The sequence below is a fragment of the Somniosus microcephalus genome, unplaced genomic scaffold (genome assembly GCF_052327205.1).
Source record: "Somniosus microcephalus isolate GS21.2 unplaced genomic scaffold, FLI_Smic_1.0 unresolved_chr1, whole genome shotgun sequence".
In the NCBI taxonomy this organism is placed as follows: Eukaryota; Metazoa; Chordata; class Chondrichthyes; order Squaliformes; family Somniosidae; genus Somniosus; species Somniosus microcephalus.
Genome location: NW_028225179.1, coordinates 108,226,005 through 108,249,889, shown reverse-complemented (window position 1 = coordinate 108,249,889; position 23,885 = coordinate 108,226,005).

Genomic DNA, 23,885 nt, shown 5'->3' with positions numbered 1-23,885 from the left:
GCTGCACTGTTGGAGGGTCAGTTATGAGGGAGCACTGCACTGTCGGAGGGGCAGTACTGAGGGAGTGCTGCAATGTCGGAGGGGCAGTACTGAGGGAGCGCTGCATTGTCGAAGGGGCAGTACTGAGGGAGTGCTGTTGTGTCGGAGGAGCAGTGCTGAGGAATTGCTGCACTGTCGGAGGGTCAGTACTGAGGGAGTGCTGCACTGTCGGAGGGGCAGTGCTGAGGAAGTGCTGCAATGTCGGAGGGGCAGTACAGAGGGAGCGCTGCACTGTGGAAGGGGCAGTACTGAGGGAGGGCTGCACTGTCGGGGGGCAGTACTGAGGGAGTGCTGCACTGTCGGATGGGCAGTACTGAGGGAGGACTGCACTGTATGAGGGGCAGTACTGAGGGAGTGCTGCACTGTCACAGCGGCAGTACTGAGGGTGGGCTGCACTGTCGGAGGAGCAGTAGTGAGGGTGGGCTGCACTGTCGGTGGAGCAGTACTGAGGGAGTGCGGCAATGTCGGAGTGGTAGTACTGAGGGAGGGCTGCACTGTCGCAGGGGCAATACTGAGGGAGTGCTGCACTGTCGCAGGGGCAGTACTGAGGGAGTGCTGCACTGTCAGAGAGGCAGTGCTGGGGGAGCGCTGCACTGTCAATGGGGCAGTACTGAGGGAGCGCTGAACTGTCGATCAGGCTGTACTGAGGGAGTGCTGCACTGTCGGAGTGGCAGTACTGAGGGAGCGCTGCACTGTCGATGGGGCAGTACTGAGGGAGCGCTGAACTGTCGGAGGGGCGGTACCAAGGGAGCGCTGCACTGTCGGAGGGGCAGTAATGAAGGAGTGCTGCACTGTCGGAGGGGCAGTGCTGAGGAAGTGCTGCACTGTCGAAGGGGCAGTACTGAGGGAGTGCTGCACTGTCGGAGGGGCAGTGCTGAGGAAGTGCTGCAATGTTGCAGGGGCAGTACTGAGGGAGGGCTGCACTGTCGGAGGGGCAGTACTGAGGGAGAGCTGCAATGTCGGAGAGGCATTACTGAGGGCGGGCTGCACTGTCGGAGGGGCAGTACTGAGGGAGGGCTGCAATGTCGGACGTGCAGTACTGAGGGAGTGCTGCATTGTCGCAGGGGCAGTACTGAGGGAGGGCTGCAATGTTGGATGGGCAGTACTGAGGGAGTGCTGCACTGTCGGAGGGGCAGTACTGAGGGAGGGCTGCAATGTCGGAAGTGCAGTACTGAGGGAGTGCTGCACTGTCGCAGGGGCAGTACTGAGGGAGGGCTGCAATGTTGGATGGGCAGTACTGAGGGAGTGCTGCACTGTCAAAGGGGCGGCACTGAGGGAGGGCTGCACTGTGCGAGGGGCAGTACTAGGGGAGGGCTGCAATGTCGGAGGGGCAGTCCTGAGGGAGGGCTGCACTCTCGGAGGTGCTGTACTGAAGGAGCGCTGCACTGTCGGAGGGGCATTACTGAGGGAGAGATGCACTATCGGAGGGGCAGTACTGAGGGAGGTCTGCACTGTCGGAGGGGCAGTACTGAGGGAGTGCTGCACTGTCGCAGGGGCAGTACTGATGGAGGGCTGCTCTGTCGGAGCGGCAATACTGAGGGAGGGCTGCACTGTCGGAGGTGCTGTACTGAAGGAGCGCTGCACTGTCGGAGGGGCATTACTGAGGGAGAGATGCACTATCGGAGGGGCAGTACTGAGGGAGGACTGCACTGTCGGAGGGGCAGTACTGAGGGAGTGCTGCACTGTCGCAGGGGCAGTACTGATGGAGGGCTGCACTGTCGGAGGGGCAGTACTAAGGGATACCTGCAATGTCGGAGGGGCAGTACTGAGGGAGTGCGGCACTGTCGGATGGGCAGTACTGAGGGAGTGCTGCACTGTCGCAGGGGTGGTACTGAGGAATGTCAGCACTGTCGGAGGGGCAGTACTAAGGGATACCTGCAATGTCGGAGGGGCAGTACTGAGGGAGTGTGGCAATGTCGGAGGGGCAGTACTGAGGGAGCGCTGCACTGTCGGAGGGGCAGTTCTGAGGGAGTGCTGCACTGTCGGCGGGGCAGTACTGAGGGAGTGCTGCACTGTCGCAGGGGCAGTCCTGAGGGAGCGCTGCACTGTCGCAGGGGCAGTACTGAGGGATGGCTGCACTGTCAGAGGGGCATTACAGAGGGAGGGCTGCACTGTCAGCGGAGCAGTACTGAGGGAGGGCTGCAATGGTGGAAGGGCAGTTTTGAGAGAGGGCTGCACTGTTGGAGGGTCAGTACTGAGGGAGTGCTGCACTGTCGGAGGGGGCAGTACTGAGGGAGCGCAGCAATGTCGGAGGGGCAGTACTGAGGGACGGCTGCACTGTAGGAGGGGCAGTACTTAGGGAGGGCTGCACTGTCAGAGGGGCAGTACTGAGGGAGGGCTGCACTATCGAAGGGGCAGTACTGAGGGAGCGCTGCAAGGTCGGAGTGGCAGTACAGAGGGAGCGCTGCACTGTCGCAGCGGCAGTACTGAGGGAGCGCTGCTCTGTCGCAGGGGCAGTGCTGAGGGAGGGCTGCAATGTCTGAAGGTCAGTACTGAGGGAGGGCTGCACTGTCGGAATGGCAGTACTGAGGGAGAGCTGCAATGTCGGAGGGGCAGTACTGAGGGAGGGCTGCAATGTCGGAAGTGCAGTACTGAGGGAGGGCTGCACTGTCGCAGGGGCAGTACTGAGGGAGGGCTGCATTGTTGGATGGGCAGTACTGAGGGAGTGCTGCACTGTCGAAGGGGCGGCACTGAGGGAGGGCTGCACTGTGCGAGGGGCAGTACTGAGGGAGGGCTGCAATGTCGGAGGGGCAGTCCTGAGGGAGGGCTGCACTGTCGGAGGGGCAATACTGAGGGAGGGCTGCACTGTCGGAGGTGCTGTACTGAAGGAGCGCTGCAATGTCGGAGGGGCATTACTGAGTGAGTGCTGCACTGTCGGAGGGGCATTACTGAGGGAGTGCTGCACTGTCGGAGGGGCAGTACTGAGGGAGGGCTGCACTGTCGGAGGGGCAGTACTGAGGGAGGGCTGCACTGTCGCAGGGGCAGTACTGAGGGACGGCTGCACTGTCGGAGGGGCATTGCTGAGGGCAGGCTGCAATGTCGGAGGGGCAGTACTGAGGGAGGGCTGCAATGTCGGAAGTGCAGTACTGAGGGAGGGCTGCACTGTCGCAGGGGCAGTACTGAGGGAGGGCTGCAATGTTGGATGGGCAGTACTGAGGGAGTGCTGCACTGTCGAAGGGGCGGCACTGAGGGAGGGCTGCACTGTGCGAGGGGCAGTACTGAGGGAGGGCTGCAATGTCGGAGGGTCAGTCCTGAGGGAGGGCTGCACTCTCGGAGTTGCAGTACTGAGGGAGGGCTGCACTGTCGGAGGGGCAATACTGAGGGAGGGCTGCACTGTCGGAGGTGCTGTACTGAAGGAGCGCTGCAATGTCGGAGGGGCATTACTGAGTGAGTGCTGCACTGTCGGAGGGGCATTACTGAGGGAGTGCTGCACTGTCGGAGGGGCAGTACTGAGGGAGGGCTGCACTGTCGGAGGGGCAGTACTGAGGGAGGGCTGCACTGTCGCAGGGGCAGTACTGAGGGACGGCTGCACTGTCGGCGGGGCAGTACTGAGGGAGGGCTGCACTGTCAGAGTGGCAGTACTGAGGGAGGGCTGCACTATCGAAGGGGCAGTACTGAGGGAGCGCTGCAATGTCGGAGTGGCAGTACTGAGGGAGCGCTGCACTGTCGCAGGGGCAGTACTGAGGGAGCGCTGCTCTGTCGCAGGGGCAGTGATGAGGGAGGGCTGCAATGTCTGAAGGTCAGTACTGAGGGAGGGCTGCACTGCCGGAGGGGCAGTACTGAGGGGGAGCTGCAATGTCGGAAGTGCAGTACTGAGGGAGGGCTGCACTGTCGCAGGGGCAGTACTGAGGGAGCGCTGCAATGTTGGATGGGCAGTACTGAGGGAGTGCTGCACTGTCGAAGGGGCGGCACTGAGGGAGGGCTGCACTGTGCGAGGGGCAGTACTGAGGGAGGGCTGCAATGTCGGAGGGGCATTGCTGAGGGCAGGCTGCAATGTCAGAGGGGCAGTACTGAGGGAGGGCTGCAATGTCGGAAGTGCAGTACTGAGGGAGGGCTGCACTGTCGCAGGGGCAGTACTGAGGGAGGGCTGCAATGTTGGATGGGCAGTACTGAGGGAGTGCTGCACTGTCGAAGGGGCGGCACTGAGGGAGGGCTGCACTGTGCGAGGGGCAGTACTGAGGGAGGGCTGCAATGTCGGAGGGTCAGTCCTGAGGGAGGGCTGCACTCTCGGAGTTGCAGTACTGAGGGAGGGCTGCACTGTCGGAGGGGCAATACTGAGGGAGGGCTGCACTGTCGGAGGTGCTGTACTGAAGGAGCGCTGCAATGTCGGAGGGGCATTACTGAGGGAGGTCTGCACTGTCGGAGGGGCAGTACTGAGGGAGTGCTGCACTGTCGCAGGGGCAGCACTGATGGAGGGCTGCACTGTCGGAGGGGCAGTACTAAGGGATACCTGCAATGTCGGAGGGGCAGTACTGAGGGAGTGTGGCAATGTCGGGGGGGCAGTTCTGAGGGAGCGCTGCACTGTCGGAGGGGCAGTACTGAGGGAGTGCTGCACTGTCGGGGAGGCAGTACTGAGGGAGGGCTGCACTGTCACAGGGGCAGTCCTGAGCGAGCGCTGCACTGTCGCAGGGGCAGTACTGAGGGAGGGCTGCAATGTTAGAGGGGCAGTCCTGAGGGAGAGCTGCACTGTCGGAGGGGCAGTACTGAGGGAGCACTGCAATGTCGGAGGGGCAGTACTGAGGGAGGGCTGCACTGTCGGAGGGGCAGTACTGAGGGAGAGCTGCAATGTCGGAGGGGCAGTACTGAGGGAGCGCTGCACTGTCGAAGAGGCAGTCCAGAGTGAGGGCTGCAATGTCGGAGGGGCAGTACTGAGGGAGCGCTGCATTGGCGAAGGTGCAGTACTGAGGAAGGGCTGCACTGTCGGAGGGGTAGTACTGAGGGAGGGCTGCAATTTCGGAGGCGTAGTACTGAGGGAATGCTGCACTGTCAGTGAGGCAGTACTGAGGGAGGGCTGCACTGTCAGAATTGCAGTACTGAAGGAGGGCTGCACTGTCAGATGGGCAGTACTGAAGGAGGGCTGCACTGTCGGCGGTGCAGTACTGAAGGAGCGCTGCACTGTCGAAGGGGCATTACTGAGGGAGAGCTGCACTGTCGGAGGGGCAGTACTGAGGGAGTGCTGCACTGTCGGAGGGGCAGAACTGAGGGAGGGCTGCACTGTCGAAGGGGCAGTACTGAGGGAGCACTGCACTGTCGCAGGGGCAGTACTAAGGGAGCGCTGCTCTGTCGCAGGGGCAGTACTGAGGGAGGGCTGCAATGTCGGAGGGTCAGTACTGAGGGAGGGCTGCACTGTCGGAGGGGCAGTACTGAGGGAGTGCTGCACTGTCGCAGGGGTGGTACTGAGGAATGTCAGCACTGTCGGAGGGGCAGTACTAAGGGATACCTGCAATGTCGGAGGGGCAGTACTGAGGGAGTGTGGCAATGTCGGAGGGGCAGTACTGAGGGAGCGCTGCACTGTCGGAGGGGCAGTTCTGAGGGAGTGCTGCACTGTCGGCGGGGCAGTACTGAGGGAGTGCTGCACTGTCGCAGGGGCAGTCCTGAGGGAGCGCTGCACTGTCGCAGGGGCAGTACTGAGGGATGGCTGCACTGTCAGAGGGGCATTACAGAGGGAGGGCTGCACTGTCAGCGGAGCAGTACTGAGGGAGGGCTGCAATGGTGGAAGGGCAGTTTTGAGAGAGGGCTGCACTGTTGGAGGGTCAGTACTGAGGGAGTGCTGCACTGTCGGAGGGGGCAGTACTGAGGGAGCGCAGCAATGTCGGAGGGGCAGTACTGAGGGACGGCTGCACTGTAGGAGGGGCAGTACTTAGGGAGGGCTGCACTGTCAGAGGGGCAGTACTGAGGGAGGGCTGCACTATCGAAGGGGCAGTACTGAGGGAGCGCTGCAAGGTCGGAGTGGCAGTACAGAGGGAGCGCTGCACTGTCGCAGCGGCAGTACTGAGGGAGCGCTGCTCTGTCGCAGGGGCAGTGCTGAGGGAGGGCTGCAATGTCTGAAGGTCAGTACTGAGGGAGGGCTGCACTGTCGGAATGGCAGTACTGAGGGAGAGCTGCAATGTCGGAGGGGCAGTACTGAGGGAGGGCTGCAATGTCGGAAGTGCAGTACTGAGGGAGGGCTGCACTGTCGCAGGGGCAGTACTGAGGGAGGGCTGCATTGTTGGATGGGCAGTACTGAGGGAGTGCTGCACTGTCGAAGGGGCGGCACTGAGGGAGGGCTGCACTGTGCGAGGGGCAGTACTGAGGGAGGGCTGCAATGTCGGAGGGGCAGTCCTGAGGGAGGGCTGCACTGTCGGAGGGGCAATACTGAGGGAGGGCTGCACTGTCGGAGGTGCTGTACTGAAGGAGCGCTGCAATGTCGGAGGGGCATTACTGAGTGAGTGCTGCACTGTCGGAGGGGCATTACTGAGGGAGTGCTGCACTGTCGGAGGGGCAGTACTGAGGGAGGGCTGCACTGTCGGAGGGGCAGTACTGAGGGAGGGCTGCACTGTCGCAGGGGCAGTACTGAGGGACGGCTGCACTGTCGGAGGGGCATTGCTGAGGGCAGGCTGCAATGTCGGAGGGGCAGTACTGAGGGAGGGCTGCAATGTCGGAAGTGCAGTACTGAGGGAGGGCTGCACTGTCGCAGGGGCAGTACTGAGGGAGGGCTGCAATGTTGGATGGGCAGTACTGAGGGAGTGCTGCACTGTCGAAGGGGCGGCACTGAGGGAGGGCTGCACTGTGCGAGGGGCAGTACTGAGGGAGGGCTGCAATGTCGGAGGGTCAGTCCTGAGGGAGGGCTGCACTCTCGGAGTTGCAGTACTGAGGGAGGGCTGCACTGTCGGAGGGGCAATACTGAGGGAGGGCTGCACTGTCGGAGGTGCTGTACTGAAGGAGCGCTGCAATGTCGGAGGGGCATTACTGAGTGAGTGCTGCACTGTCGGAGGGGCATTACTGAGGGAGTGCTGCACTGTCGGAGGGGCAGTACTGAGGGAGGGCTGCACTGTCGGAGGGGCAGTACTGAGGGAGGGCTGCACTGTCGCAGGGGCAGTACTGAGGGACGGCTGCACTGTCGGCGGGGCAGTACTGAGGGAGGGCTGCACTGTCAGAGTGGCAGTACTGAGGGAGGGCTGCACTATCGAAGGGGCAGTACTGAGGGAGCGCTGCAATGTCGGAGTGGCAGTACTGAGGGAGCGCTGCACTGTCGCAGGGGCAGTACTGAGGGAGCGCTGCTCTGTCGCAGGGGCAGTGATGAGGGAGGGCTGCAATGTCTGAAGGTCAGTACTGAGGGAGGGCTGCACTGCCGGAGGGGCAGTACTGAGGGGGAGCTGCAATGTCGGAAGTGCAGTACTGAGGGAGGGCTGCACTGTCGCAGGGGCAGTACTGAGGGAGCGCTGCAATGTTGGATGGGCAGTACTGAGGGAGTGCTGCACTGTCGAAGGGGCGGCACTGAGGGAGGGCTGCACTGTGCGAGGGGCAGTACTGAGGGAGGGCTGCAATGTCGGAGGGGCATTGCTGAGGGCAGGCTGCAATGTCAGAGGGGCAGTACTGAGGGAGGGCTGCAATGTCGGAAGTGCAGTACTGAGGGAGGGCTGCACTGTCGCAGGGGCAGTACTGAGGGAGGGCTGCAATGTTGGATGGGCAGTACTGAGGGAGTGCTGCACTGTCGAAGGGGCGGCACTGAGGGAGGGCTGCACTGTGCGAGGGGCAGTACTGAGGGAGGGCTGCAATGTCGGAGGGTCAGTCCTGAGGGAGGGCTGCACTCTCGGAGTTGCAGTACTGAGGGAGGGCTGCACTGTCGGAGGGGCAATACTGAGGGAGGGCTGCACTGTCGGAGGTGCTGTACTGAAGGAGCGCTGCAATGTCGGAGGGGCATTACTGAGGGAGGTCTGCACTGTCGGAGGGGCAGTACTGAGGGAGTGCTGCACTGTCGCAGGGGCAGCACTGATGGAGGGCTGCACTGTCGGAGGGGCAGTACTAAGGGATACCTGCAATGTCGGAGGGGCAGTACTGAGGGAGTGTGGCAATGTCGGGGGGGCAGTTCTGAGGGAGCGCTGCACTGTCGGAGGGGCAGTACTGAGGGAGTGCTGCACTGTCGGGGAGGCAGTACTGAGGGAGGGCTGCACTGTCACAGGGGCAGTCCTGAGCGAGCGCTGCACTGTCGCAGGGGCAGTACTGAGGGAGGGCTGCAATGTTAGAGGGGCAGTCCTGAGGGAGAGCTGCACTGTCGGAGGGGCAGTACTGAGGGAGCACTGCAATGTCGGAGGGGCAGTACTGAGGGAGGGCTGCACTGTCGGAGGGGCAGTACTGAGGGAGAGCTGCAATGTCGGAGGGGCAGTACTGAGGGAGCGCTGCACTGTCGAAGAGGCAGTCCAGAGTGAGGGCTGCAATGTCGGAGGGGCAGTACTGAGGGAGCGCTGCATTGGCGAAGGTGCAGTACTGAGGAAGGGCTGCACTGTCGGAGGGGTAGTACTGAGGGAGGGCTGCAATTTCGGAGGCGTAGTACTGAGGGAATGCTGCACTGTCAGTGAGGCAGTACTGAGGGAGGGCTGCACTGTCAGAATTGCAGTACTGAAGGAGGGCTGCACTGTCAGATGGGCAGTACTGAAGGAGGGCTGCACTGTCGGCGGTGCAGTACTGAAGGAGCGCTGCACTGTCGAAGGGGCATTACTGAGGGAGAGCTGCACTGTCGGAGGGGCAGTACTGAGGGAGTGCTGCACTGTCGGAGGGGCAGAACTGAGGGAGGGCTGCACTGTCGAAGGGGCAGTACTGAGGGAGCACTGCACTGTCGCAGGGGCAGTACTAAGGGAGCGCTGCTCTGTCGCAGGGGCAGTACTGAGGGAGGGCTGCAATGTCGGAGGGTCAGTACTGAGGGAGGGCTGCACTGTCGGAGGGGCAGTACTGAGGGAGAGCTGCAATGTCGGAGGGGCATTACTGAGGGCAGGCTGCACTGTCGTAGTGGCAGTACTGAGTTAGGGCTGCAATGTCGGAGGTGCAGTACTGAGGGAGGGCTGCACTGTCGCAGGGGCAGTACTGAGGGAGGGCTGCAATGTTGGATGGGCAGTACTGAGGGAGTGCTGCACTGTCGAAGGGGCGGTACTGAGGGAGGGTTGCACTGTGCGAGGGGCAGAACTAAGGGAGGTCTGCAATGTTGGAGGGGCAGCCCTGAGGGAGGGCTGCACTCTCGAAGTTGCTGTACTGAGGGAGGGCTGCGCTGTCGGAAGGGCATTACTGAGGGAGTGCTGCACTGTCGGAGGGGCAGTACTGAGGGAGGGCTGCACTCTCGAAGTTGCTGTACTGAGGGAGGGCTGCGCTGTCGGAAGGGCATTACTGAGGGAGTGCTGCACTGTCGGAGGGGCAGTACTGAGGGAGGGCTGCACTGTCGGATGGGCAGTACTGAGGGAGTGCTGCACTGTCGCAGGGGTGGTACTGAGGGACGGCAGCACTGTCGGAGGGGCAGTACTAAGGGATACCTGCAATGTCGGAGGGGCAGTACTGAGGGAGTGTGGCAATGTCGGAGGGGCAGTACTGAGGGAGGGCTGCACTGTCGCAGGGGCAGTACTGAGGGACGGCTGCACTGTCGGCGGGGCAGTACTGAGGGAGGGCTGCACTGTCAGAGGGGCAGTACTGAGGAAGTGCTGCACTGTCGGAGTGGCAGTACTGAGGGAGCACTGCACTGTCGCAGGGGCAGTACTGAGGGAGCGCTGCTCTGTCGCAGGGGCAGTACAGAGGGAGGGCTGCAATGTCTGAAGGTCAGTACTGAGGGAGGGCTGCACTGTCGGAGGGGCAGTACTGAGGGAGAGCTGCAATGTCGGAGGGGCATTACTGAGGGCGGGCTGCACTGTCGGAGGGGCAGTACTGAGGGAGGGCTGCAATGTCGGAAGTGCAGTACTGAGGGAGGGCTTCACTGTCGCAGGGGCAGTACTGAGGGAGGGCTGCAATGTTGGATGGGCAGTACTGAGGGAGTGCTGCACTGTCGAAGGGGCGGCTCTGAGGGAGGGCTGCACTGTGCGAGGGGCAGTCCTGAGGGAGGGCTGCAATGTCGGAGGGTCAGTCCTGAGGGAGGGCTGCACTCTCGGAGTTGCAGTACTGAGGGAGGGCTGCACTGTCGGAGGGGCAATACTGAGGGAAATGCTCGGTCGGAGGTGCAGTACTGAAGGAGCGCTGCACTGTCGGAGGGGCATTACTGAGGGAGAGCTGCACTGTCGGAGGGGCAGTACTGAGGGAGGGCTGCACTGTTGGAGGGGCAGAACTGAGGGAGTGCTGCACTGTCGCAGGGGCAGTACTGATGTAGGGCTGCACTGTCGGAGGGGCAGTACTAAGGGATACCTGCAATGTCGGAGGGGCAGTACTGAGGGAGTGTGGCAATGTCGGAGGGGCATTACTGAGGGAGCGCTGCACTGTCGGAGGGGCAGTACTGAGGGAATGCTGCACTGTCGGAGGGGCAGTACTGAGGGCGGGCTGCACTGTCACAGGGGCAGTCCTGAGTGAGGGCTGCACTGTCGCATGGGCAGTACTGAGGGAGGGCTGCAATGTTAGAGGGGCAGTCCTGAGGGAGAGCTGCACTGTCGGAGGGGCAGTACTGAGGGAGCACTGCAATGTCGGAGGGGCAGTATTGAGGGAGGGCTGCACTGTCGGAGGGGCAGTACTCAGGGAGGGCTGCAATGTCGGAGGGGCAGTACTGAGGGAGCGCTGCACTGTCGAAGAGGCAGTACAGAGTGAGGGTGCAATGTCGGAGGGGCAGTACTGAGGGAGCGCTGCATTGGCGAAGGTGCAGTACTGAGGAAGGGCTGCACTGTCGGAGGGGTAGTACTGAGGGAGGGCTGCAATTTCGGAGGCGTAGTACTGAGGGAGCACTGCACTGTCAGTGAGGCAGTACTGAGGGAGGGCTGCACTGTCAGAGTTGCAGTACTGAGGGAGGGCTGCACTGTCAGATGGGCATTACTGAGGGAGGGCTGCACTGTCGGAGGTGCAGTACTGAAGGAGCGCTGCACTGTCGGAGGGGCATTACTGAGGGAGAGCTGCACTGTCGGAGGGGCAGTACTGAGGGAGTGCTGCACTGTCGGAGGGGCAGTACTGAGGCAGCGCTGCACTGTCGGAGGGGCAGTACTGAGGGAGTGCTGCACTGTCGGAGGGGCAGTACTGATGCAGCGCTGCACTGTCGGAGGGGCAGCACTGAGGGAGTGCTGCACTGTCGGAGGGGCAGTACTGAGGGAGCACTGCACTGTCAGAGGGGCAGGACTGTGGGTGTGCTGTACTGTCGGAGGGGCTGTTCTGAGGGAGGTCTGCACTGTCGGAGGGTCAGTACTGAGGTAGTGCTGCACTTTCAGAGTGGCAGTTCTGAGGGAGTGCTGCACTCTCGGAGGGGCAGTACTTAGGGAGCGCTGCACTTTCAGAGAGGCAGTACTGAGGGAGTGCTGCACTGTCGGAGAGGCAGTACTGAGGGAGGGCTACACTGTCGGAGGGGCAGTCCTGTGGGAGCGCTGCACTTTCGGAGTGGCAGTACTGAGAGTGTGCTGCACTGTCGGAGGGGCAGTACTGAGGGAGCGCTGCACTGTCAGAGGGGCAGTACTGATGGAGCGCTGCACTGTCAGAGGGGCATTACTGAGAGAGCGCTGCACTGTCGGAGGGTCAGTACTGAGGGAGCGCTGCACTTTCAGAGGCGGAGTACTGAGGGAGCGCTGCACTGTTGCGGGTGCAGTACTGAGTGAGTGCTGCACTGTCGGTGGGGGGCAGTACTGAGGGAGCGTTGCACCTTCGGAGGGGCAATACTGCGGAAGCGCTGCACTGTCGGAGGGGCACTATTGAGGGTGTGCTGCACTGTCGGAGAAGCAGTACTGATGTTGTGCTGCTCTGTCGGAGGAGCAATACTGAAGGTGTGCTGCACAGTTGGCGAGGCATTAGTGAGGGTTTGCTGCACTGTCGGAGGGGCAGTACTGTGGGTGTGCTGCACTGTCGGACAGAAAGTACTGATGGAGCACTGCACTGTCGGAGGCGCAGTACTGAGGGAGCGCTGCACTGCCAGAGGGGCAGTACTGAGGGAGCGCTGCACTGTCGGAGGCGCAGTACTGAGGGAGCACTGCACTGTCGGAGGCGCAGTACTGACGGAGCACTGCACTGTCGGAGGCGCAGTACTGACGGAGCGCTGCACTGTCGGAGGGGCAGTACTGAGGGAGCGCTGCACTGCCAGAGGGGCAGTACTGAGGGAGCGCTGCACTGTCGGAGGGGCAGTAATGAGGGAGCGCTGCACTGTCAGAGGGGCAGTACTGAGGGAATGCTGCACTGTCGGAGGGGCAGTACTGAGGGAATGCTGCACTGTCGGAGGGGCAGTACTGAGGGAGCGCTGCACTGCCAGAGGGGCAGTACTGAGGGAATGCTGAACTGTCGGAGGGGCAGTACTGAGGGAGCACTGCTCTGTCGGAGCGGCAGTACTGAGGGAGCACTGCCCTGTCAGTGAGGCAGTACTGAGGGACTGCTGCACTGTCGGAGGGGCAGAACTGAGCGCACGTGGCATTTCGCAGAATAGCAGGGGGTAACCACCGCCCCCCCCCCCCCACCCCCGGCTTCCTAGCCAATATTCATCCCTCAACCAACCTCACCGAAATAAAATTACCTGGCCATTATCACATTGCTGTTTGTGTGAGCTTGCTGTGCGCAATTTGGCTGCCGCGTTTCCCATTTTGTGACAGCGACTACACTTCAAAAATACCTCATTGGCTGAAAACACACCAGGACATCCTGAGGTGAAAGGTGCTGCAGAAATGCTCTTCCTTGCTTTCTTTCCTTCCTTTTCCTTCCTTCCTTCGTCCATTCTTTCCTTTCTTTCTTTCTTTCTCATATACATCTATTTATCTCTACACAGGCCCTACACTGCACAGTTTAACAGAGGTGAACAATGGGGTCTTTCTCTTTGGTACTCTTGCTGCATTCCAGACAACCCCTGGGTTAATGAGGACACCAGGTTAGCCGATGAAGCCTTCCTCTTGACCTTCAGACCTGTGTAAGGAAACACCGTACAACGTGTTGGGAATTGAGTCCGTGCCTGGCCGAATGCTGCGTCCAGACATAGGCCGCCTTTGACAGACGCTGCCTGACCCAAAGCGTGTATCGCGAGCAGGGTGTGCGGGGGGGCGGGGGAGGTGGGCTCACATCAGCCCATCTGGTAAATCACCTCGGTGTGGCACTGAAGCTGACTGGGCTAGGGGGACCCCGGTGTCGCTCCCCGGTCTGTGCTGGGTGAACTGACAGTCAGGTCCGATCCAATTGGAATCAGCAGCCTGGGTCCCAATGGGAGGGTGGTGGGGGTGGAGGGAGCCGGGAATCGTTCCGGTTCCCACTCCTGATCAATATCTACGAAACCCAGGGGGACAGTGCCTTGTGCGCACATCTGATGAGCTTGGCCGTGACGCTCCCCTTGGTCGAGCAGCCTGGCAACGTTCACGGTTTAGGGACGCAGTGTGGAATTCCTGCTTGAGTGAGGTTGGCAAATTTGCTATGATACAGAGATAGGTAGGAAAGTAAATTGTGAAGAGGACATAAGGAGGCTACAAAGGGATATAGATAGGTTAAGTGAATGAGCAAAGACCTGGCAAATGGAGTATAATGTGGGAAAATGTGAAGTTGTCCATTTTGGCAGGAAGAATAAAAAAGAAGCATATTATCTAAATGGTGAGAGTTTGCAGAGCTCTGAGATGCAGAGGGATCTGGGTGTCCTAGTCCATGAATCGCTAAAGGTTACTATGCAGGTACAGCAATTAATTAGGAAAGCTAATAGAATGTTATTGTTTATTGCGAGGGAAATTGAATACAAAAGTAGGGCGGTTATGCTTCAGTTATACAGGGCATTGGTGAGCCCACATCTGGAGTACTGTGTACAGTGTTGGTCTCCTTATTTAAGGAAGGATGTAAATGCGTTGGAAGCAGTTCAGAGAAAGTTTACTAGACTGAGGAAAGGTTGGGCAGGCTAGGCTTGTATCCGCTGGAGTTTAGAAGAGTAAGAGGTGACTTGATTGAAACATATAAGATCCTGAGGGGTCTGGACAGGGTGGATGTGGAGAGGATGTTTCCTCTTGTGGGAGAATCTAGAACTAGGGTCACTGTTTAAAAATATGGGGTCACCCATTTAAGACAGAGATGAGGAGAACATTTTTTTCACGGAGGGTCATGAGTCTTTGGAACTCTCTTTCTCAGAGGGCGGTGGAAGCAGAGTCTTTGAATATTTTTAAGGCAGAGGTAGATAGATTCTTGATCAGCAAGGGGGGTGAAAGGTTATCGGGGGGCTAGGTGGGAATGTGGAGTAATCAGATCAGCCATGATCTTATTGAATGGCGGAGCAGGCTCGAGGTGCTGAGTGGTCTACTCCTGCTCCTAATTCGTATGTATGTTCGTGAGGTGTTGGAGGGCAGACAGTCCCTGTGGAACAGTAGCACAGAATGAGCCCAATTGTATTTTCGCAAACACATGCACATGCTCTCACACACACACACACACATGTGCACATGTGCACTCACACACGTACATGCTCTCACACACGCACCTCACACACACATACATGCAGGTTGCAAAATGAAGCAATGTGGAAATGGCTAACAATCATCTGTCAATCTTTGCATTGATGTCAGGGCCTGTGGTGACGATTGTAAATTCTTTTACCTGTCTCACATCATTGCAGCAATGTTGACTACAGGCAGAGGTAGCACCAGTGTTACTGACTTGGTAGCAGGTATACAGGCAGAGGCTTGGACACCCATCTTCCGCCCTCCGCAAACTTGAGCTCATCCAAAACTGGGCTGCCCATGTCCTAACTCGCACCAAGTCCCGCTCGCCCATCACCCCCTGTGCTCACTGACCTACATTGCCTCCCGCTCCGGCAACGCCTCAATTTTAGAATTCACATCCTTGTGATCAAATCATCCCCCATGACCCTTGCCCCTTCCCTATCTCCGTAACCTCCTCCAGCCCTACAACCCCTCCGAGATCTCTGCACTCCTCCAATTCTGGCCTCTTGCACATCCCCGATTTTCATCGCTCCACCATTGGTGGCCGTGCCTTCAGCTGGAATTCCCTGCCTAAACCTCTCCGCCTCTCTACCTCTCTTTCCTCCTTTAAAACGCTCCTTAAAACCTACCTCTTTGACCACCTGTCCTAATATCTCCTTACGTGGCTCGGTGTCAAATTTTGTTTGATAATCGCTCCTGTGAAGCGCCTCGGGACGTTTTACTACGTTAAAGGCGCTGTATAAATGCAAGTTGTTGTTGTTGCCGTTGACTTGGCAATAGTGCCTGTTGGTAATGTTGCCTGTTGTATGCAGGCAGAAGTAGCACCACATGTTTACTGTCTTGGTGCTAAAGGAACATACGTGTGTATGAAGTCACAACATCATAACCTCCTCATTCAAAAACATTGGCCCGTGTTTTGGCCACCGGTCTCACCACCAGTGGAGGCAGATTTCAGCCAGGTATCCCGGTTCCAGATTACCAAGTGATGGTCTTCTCTGGAAGGTCACGTGGGGAAGGCACAACTGGGCTTGGCCAAATTGAAAGACTTGCATTTATATAGCACCTTTCACGGTCACCGGACATCTCAAAGCGCTTTACAGCCAATGAAGTACTTTTTTGAAGTGTAGTCACTGTTGTAATGTGGGAAACGCGGCAGCCAATTTGCACAGAACAAGCTCCCACAAACAGCAACGTGATAATTACCAGATAATCTGTTTTTGTAATGTTGGTTGAGGGATAAATATTGGCCGGGACACCGGGGATATCTCTCCTGCTCTTCTTTGAAATAGTGGCGGTGGGATCTTTTACGTCTGCCAGAGAGACGGCACCTCCGACAGTGCAGGACTCCCTCAGCACTGCACTGGAGTGCCAGCCTTGGTGATCAAGTCCCTGGAGTGGGACTCGAACCCACAACCTTCTGACTCAGAGGTGAGAGTGCTACCCACTGAGCCACAGCTGTATAGCCAACCAAACAGCCCGCCAACACTCGGGGCTGAGGCGCACACATAAGTTTGCGGAGGCCCCTTACCCCTGCAGCCCTCGTTGCCAATCGTGCCCATCCCCTCACAGCGCCCTAACATGAAGGGGATTCACAGCACTAAGCTGGGAGCAGGCGAGCTGATTTTCCAGCGACTACCGATAGTGATAGTGTCACAAGTGCCTTAAAAAACGATTGCCAATTCCCAGCTCTTTGGTGGGCACTTGGCGAAGTGGTTGGGGGTGGGTCTGGATTGGGAGTACGGAGTTGGCCCGGGATCCTGACCAGGAGCCGAGGCCATAGGCTGCGGTCCGGTGAAGAGGAGCAGGAGCTGGAAGGAAGTGGAGGTCGAGGGTCGAGGTAGAGACCAGGACCGGTAGTAGACTAAAGACTTGCATTTATATAGCGCCTTTCATCACCTCAAGACGTCCCAAGCACTTTACAGCCAATGAAGTGCTTTTTTTGAAGTGTAGTCACCGTTGTAATGCGGGAAACGTGGCAGCCAATTTGCGCACAGCAAGCTCCCACAAACAGTAATGTGATAATAACCTGATCATCTGTTTTAATAATGTTGGTTGAGGGATAAATACTGGTCCAGGAGAATTCCCCTGCTGTTCTTTGAAATAGCGGCCGTGCGATCTTTTACGTCCACCTGAGAGGGCAGATGAGGCCTCGGTTGAACGTCTCATCTGAAAGACGGCACCTCTGACAGTGCAGCGCTCCCTCAGTACTGCACTGCAGTGTCAGCCCGGATTATGTGCTCAAGTCTGTGGAGTGGGGCTTGAACCCATGACCTTCTGACCCAGAGGTGAGTGTGCTACCCACTGAGTCAAAGGGTAGGGGTCAGGGCCATCGCGACTGGGAACGGGAGGCAGGCGAGTGAGACAGGGAGGCACCGGGCATGGGCTGTGCCTCAAAGGATAGAGCTGGGAAGACGGAGATGTAGGCACAATGTACAGAAGTCCTGTACGGTGAGGAAGGGCGAGTACTAAATCATTGCTGGGCATTGTAAGAGCATGGCTTCAGCTCAGGCCTGACAAGGGCGAGAAATTAGTGACACAGGAAGTAAATGCGACAAACAGGAAGAGCACACAGACGCAAGACATCTGATGAATGAATAGACGGTTCCCCCCTTGGTGTCACAAACCTGGAGGAAAGATTTGTATAATGTTGATTGCGATGCTCCTAAAGGTTGTGATGATCTCATTGGATAAAGCAGAATATGTAGCAAGAGGTCATGGTGACATAACATGGACATGCAGAAGGAATGCAGTCAATAGCAAAGGTTTAATTGAGTCGATTTTTGGTTTTTTTTCTCATTGGGTGCTAAGGAATCTCGGCCAGACAGTGTTATGTTCATAAATAAATAGACGTTTTCATTATGAACAGCGAGCTTAGAGCTAGTCATTTATTCAGCCCTGTGGACTAGTGTACAGGCATCCATCTTGACTACTGCCTTGTGGGTAGCCCCCTACTAAACATACAGCTCCACCTAGTGTACCATTCTAGAATGACATGTTACTGATCATTACAGACAGCTGGGAAAGGAAACATAGTAACAGGAGGAGGTAATTCAGCCCCTTGAGCCTGTTCCGCCATTCAATGAGATCATGGCTGATCTGTATCGTAACTCCATCCACCCACCTTAGCTCCATATCCTTTTATACACTTTGTCTAGCGAAAATCTATCACTCTCAGACAGAAAATGATGAATTGACCCGGCATCTGCTGCTTTTTGTGGGAGAGAGTTCCACACTTATAGATAGTTAGAGTTATACAGCACAGAAAGAGGCCCTTCGGCCCATCGTGTCCATGCCGGCCATCAAGCCCTGTCTATTCAAATCCCATTTTCCAGCACTTGGTCCGTTACCTTGTATACTATGATGTTTCAAGTGCTCATCTAAATGCTTTTTGAATGTTCTTCTACCATTCTTTGCGTGCAAGAAGTGTTTCCCAACTTCTCTCCTGAATGGGGCCCCTTGTCCTAAGCTCCCCACACCCCAACAGTGGAAAAGGTTTCTCTTGATCTTGCCCTGTCAATTCCTTCCAAAATCCTAAAAGCCTTAAGACCCTGAGAGAGAAAAAAAAGACCTTAACTGAGGAAGGTATCGGGAGATGATAATACCAGGCTTCAGCAACACTTGAATTACAGCAAGGGGAACAGTTGGGGTCGCCAACTCTGCTGGGGCCTGATCCGTCACATGACGGCCAACCGTCCTGCCCCGTCACACAGATTCTTTTCCCATCTTAACTCTTTTCATTTTATAACCAATGAACCAGAAAAACCTTCAGAGAAGATGAGAAAAACACACCATTTCTTTAATACGCTCGTGACATTTCTCCTAGGGGTTGCTGGTGGCGGTGTTCTGGAGATGAATCATCAATTTCTTGGGGATTCCGGGCCAATCCTGGAGGACCGGCCACTGCTAATTGGAAGAATGTGGACCACAATCAAGGAAATAAACGGGAGGGGTGGTGTTGGTCAGCAGTCGAAATGGTGGGGAAGGGGCTCTTTATTTATCAACAGCAGGGAAATTTGTCAAAGTTAAAATGTGCTGACTTAAGATGAATAAAGGGAAGACAGTGAAATCCAGTCCTACAGACCCTCGCTTAAAACAGATCCTCGCTAACTGCAGACCCTCACTAACCGCAGACCCTCGCAAACCACAGATCATCGCTAAACTCAGACCCTCGCTAAACTCAGAGCCTCGCAAACCACAGACCCTCGCAAACTACAGACCCTCACTAACCGCAGACCCTCGCTAAACTCAGACCCTCACAAAACTCAGACCTTCGCAAACCACACACCCTCGCAAACTACAGACCCTCACAAAGCACAGACCCTCGCAAAATGCAGACCCTCGCAAACTGCAGACCCTCGCAAACCGCAGAATCTCGCAAACTGCAGACCCTCACTAACCGCAGACCCTCGCTAAACTCAGACCCTCGCAAAACACAGACCCTTGCAAACTACAGACCCTCGCAAACTGCAGACCCTCACTAACCGCAGACCCTCGCTAAACACAGACCCTCGCAAAACTCAGACCTTGGCAAACCACAGACCCTCGCAAACTACAGACCCATGCAAACCACAGACCCTCGCAAACTGCAGACCCTCGCAAATCGCAGACTCTCGCAAACTGCAGACCCTCACTAAACGCAGACCCTCACTAAACTCAGACCCTCGCAAAACACAGATCCTTGCAAACTACAGACCCTCGCAAACTGCAGACCCTCGCAAACCACAGACTCTCGCAAACTGCAGACCCTCACTAACCGCAGACCCTCGCTAAACTCAGACCCTCGCAAAACTCAGACGTTCGCAAACTACAGACCCACGCTAACCACAGACCCTCGCAAACTGCAGACCCTCGCAAACCACAGACTCTCGCAAACTGCAGACCCTCACTAACCGCAGACCCTCGCTAAACTCAGACCCTCGCAAAACTCAGACCTTCGCAAACTACAGACCCACGCAAACCACAGACCCTCGCAAACTACAGACCCACGCAAACCACAGACCCTCACTAACCACAGACACACGCAAACCACAGACCCTCACTAACCACAGACTCTCGCAAACCACAGACTCTCGCAAACCACAGACTCTCGCAAACTACAGACCCAAGCAAACCACAGACCCTCGCAAACTACAGACCCACGCAAACCACAGACCCTCACTAACCACAGACACACGCAAACCACAAACTCTCGCAAACTGCAGACACACGCAAACCAGACTCTCGCAAACTGCAGACCCTCGCTAACCACAGACTCTCGCAAATCACAGACTCACACTAACCGCAGACCCTCGCTAAACTCAGACCCTCGCAAAACACAGACCCTCGCAAACTACAGACCCACTCAAACCACAGACCCTCGCAAACTGCAGACCCTCGCAAACCACAGACTCTCGCAAACTGCAGAACCCCGCGAAACTCAGACCCTCGCAAACCACAGACCCTCGCAAGCTACAGACCCACGCAAACCACCGACCATCGCAAACCACAGGCCCACGCTAACCACAGACTCTCGCAAACTGCAGACCCTCACTAACCGCAGACCCTCGCTAAACTCAGACCCTCGCTAAACACAGACCCTCGCAAAATACAGACCTACGCTAACCACAGATCCTCGCAAACCACAGACCCTCCCTAACCACAGACCCTCCCTAACCACAGACACTCACAAACCACAGGCCCTCACGAAGCACAGACCCTCGCTAACCACAGACCCTCGCAAACCGCAGACCCTCGCTAACCAAAGACCCTCGCTAACCACAGACCCTCGCAAACCACAGACCCTCGCAAACCACAGACCCTCGCTAAACACAGACCCTCGCAAACCACAGACCCTCGCAAACCACAGACCCTCGCAAACCACAGGCCCTCGCGAAGCACAGACCCTCGCTAACCGCAGACCCTCGCAAACCGCAGACCCTCGCTAACCACAGACCCTCGCAAACCACAGACCCTCGCAAACCACAGACCCTCGCAATCCGCAGACCCTCGTAATTCGCAGACCCTCGCAATCCGCAGACCCTCGCAATCCGCAGACCCTCGCTAACCACAGACCCTCGCTAACCACAGACCCTCGCTAACCACAGGCACTCGCTGAACACAGACCCTCGCAACCCACAGACGCTCGCTTAACACAGACCCTCGCAACCAAAGACCCTCGCAACCACAGACCCTCGCTAACCACAGAACCTCGCTAACCACAGACTCTCGCTAATCACAAACCCTCGCTAACCACAGGCCCTCGCTAACCACAGACCCTCGCAAGCCACAGACCCTCGCAAACCACAGACCCTCCCAAATCACAGACCCTCGCAAACCACAGACCCTCGCTAACCACAGACACTTGCAAACTGCAGACCCTCGCAATCCGCAGACACTCGCTTAACACAGGCCCTCGCAAACCACAGACCCTTGCTAACCACAGACCCTCGCAAACCACAGACCCTCGCAAAACACAGACTCTCTGTAATCAGAGACCCTCGCTAATCAGAGACCCTCGCAAACAACAGACCCTCGCAAACCTCAGACCCTCACTAACCACAGACACACGCAAACCACAGACTCTCGCAAACTGCAGACCCTCGCAAACCACAGACTCTCGCAAACTGCAGACCCTCGCAAACCACAGACTCCCGCAAACTGCAGACCCTCGCTATCCACAGACTCTCGCAAATCACAGACCCTCACTAACTGCAGACCCTCGCTAAATTCAGATACTCGCAAAACACAGACACTCGCAAACTACAGACCCATGCAAACCACAGACCCTCGCAAACTGCAGACCCTCGCAAACCACAGACTCTCGCAAACTGCAGACCCTCGCTAACCGCAGACCCTCGCTAAACACAGACCCTCGCAAACCACAGACCCTCGCAAACCACCGACCCTCGCAAACCACAGACCCACGCTAACCACAGACCCTCGGTAAACTCAGACCCTCGCAAAACTCAGACCTTCGCAAACTACAGGCCCACGCAAACCACCGACCCTCGCAAACCACAGACCCACACTAACCGCAGACCCTCGGTAAACTCAGACCCTCGCAAAACTCAGACCTTCGCAAACTACAGGCCCACGCAAACCACAGACCCTCGCAAACCACAGACCCACGCAAACCACAGACCCTCGCAAACCACAGACCCACGCTAACCGCAGACCCTCGCAAACTGCAGACCCTCGCAAACCACAGACTCTCGCAAACTGCAGACCCTCGCTAACCGCAGACCCTCGCTAAACACAGACCCTCGCAAACTACAGACCCACGCAAACCACCGACCCTCGCAAACCACAGACCCACGCTAACCACAGACTCTCGCAAACTGCAGACCCTCACTAACCGCAGACCCTCGCTAAACTCAGACCCTCACTAAACACAGAACCTCGTAAAATACAGACCCACGCAAACCACAGACCCTCGCAAACCACAGACCCACGCTAACCACAGACCCTCGCAAAACACAGACCTTCGCAAACCGCAGACCCTCGCTAACCACAGACCCTCGCAAACCACAGACCCTCGCTAACCACAGACCCTCGCTAACCATAGACCCTCGTAAACCACAGGCCCTCACGAAGCACAGACCCTCGCTAACCACAGACGCTCGCAAACCACAGACCCTCGCTAACCACAGACACTCGCTTAACACAGACCCTCGCAACCCACAGGCCCTCGCTTAACACAGACCCTCGCAAACCAAAGACCCTCGCAAACCACAGACCCTCGCAAACCACAGACCCTCGCTAACCACAGACCCTCGCAAGCCACAGACCCTCGCAAACCACAGACCCTCCCTAACCACAGACCCTCGCAAATCACAAACCCTCGCTAATCACAGACCCTCGCTAACCACAGACACACGCTAACCACAGACACTCGCAAACTACAGACCCTCGCAATCCGCAGACACTCGCTTAACACAGGCCCTCGCAAACCACAGAACCTTGCTAACCACAGACCCTCGCAAACCACAGACCCTCGCAAACCACAGACCCTCGCAAAACACAGACTCTCGCTAATCAGAGACCCTCGCTAATCAGAGACCCTCGCAAACCACAGACCCTCGCAAACCACAGACCCTCGCTAACCACAGACCCTCCCAAACCACAGACACTCGCAAACCACAGACCCTCGCAAAACGCAGACCCTCGCAAACAACAGACCCTCGCAAACCACAGACCCTCGCAAATCACAGACCCTCGCAATACGCAGACCCTCGCAATACGCAGACCCTCGCAATACGCAGACCCTCAAAAACCACAGGCCCTCGCAAACCACAGACCCTCGCAAACCACAGGACCTCGCAAACCACAGACCCTCGCAAACCACAGACCCTCGCAAACCACAGGCCCTCGCTAATCGCAGACCCTCGCTAATCGCAGACCCTCGCTAATCGCAGACCCTCGCTAATCGCAGACCCTCGCAAACCGCAGGCCCTCGCAAACCGCAGGCCCTCGCTAATCGCAGACCCTCGCTAATCGCAGACCCTCGCTAATCGCAGACCCTCGCTAATCGCAGACCCTTGCAAACCGCAGACCCTCGCAAACCGCAGACCCTCGCAAACCGCAGACCCTCGCAAACCACAGACCAACGCAAACCACAGACCCTCGCTAATCACAGACCCTCGCTAACCACAGACCCTCGCAAATCTCAGACCCTCGCTAACCACAGACCCTCGCTAACCACAGACCCTCGCAAATCTCAGACCCTCGCTAACCACAGACCCTCGCTAAACACAGACCCTCGCAAACCGCACACCCTCGCAAAAAATAGACCCTCGCAAACCGCAGACCCTCGCAAACCGCAGACCCTCGCAAACCACAGACCCTCGTTAACCACAGGCCCTCGCAAACCACAGACCCTCGCAAATCGCAGACCCTCGCTAACCACAGACCCTCGCTAACCACAGATCCTCGCAATCCGCAGGCCCTCGCTAACCAAAGACCCTCGCAATCAGCAGACCCTCGCAAACCACAGACCCTCGCAAATCACAGACCCTCGCTAACCACACAACCTCGCAAATCACAGACCCTCGCTTAACGCAGACCCTCGCAAACCACAGACCCTCGCAAACCACAGACCCTCGCAAAACACAGACTCTCGCTAATCAGAGACCCTCGCTACTCAGAGACCCTCGCAAACCACAGACCCTCGCAAACCACAGACCCTCGCTAACCACAGACCCTCCCAAATCACAGACCCTCGCAAATCACAGACCCTCGCAAATCACAGACCCTCGCAATACGCAGAACCTCAAAAACCACAGGCCCTCGCAAACCACAGACCCTCGCAAACCACAGGCCCTCGCAAACCACAGACCCTCACAA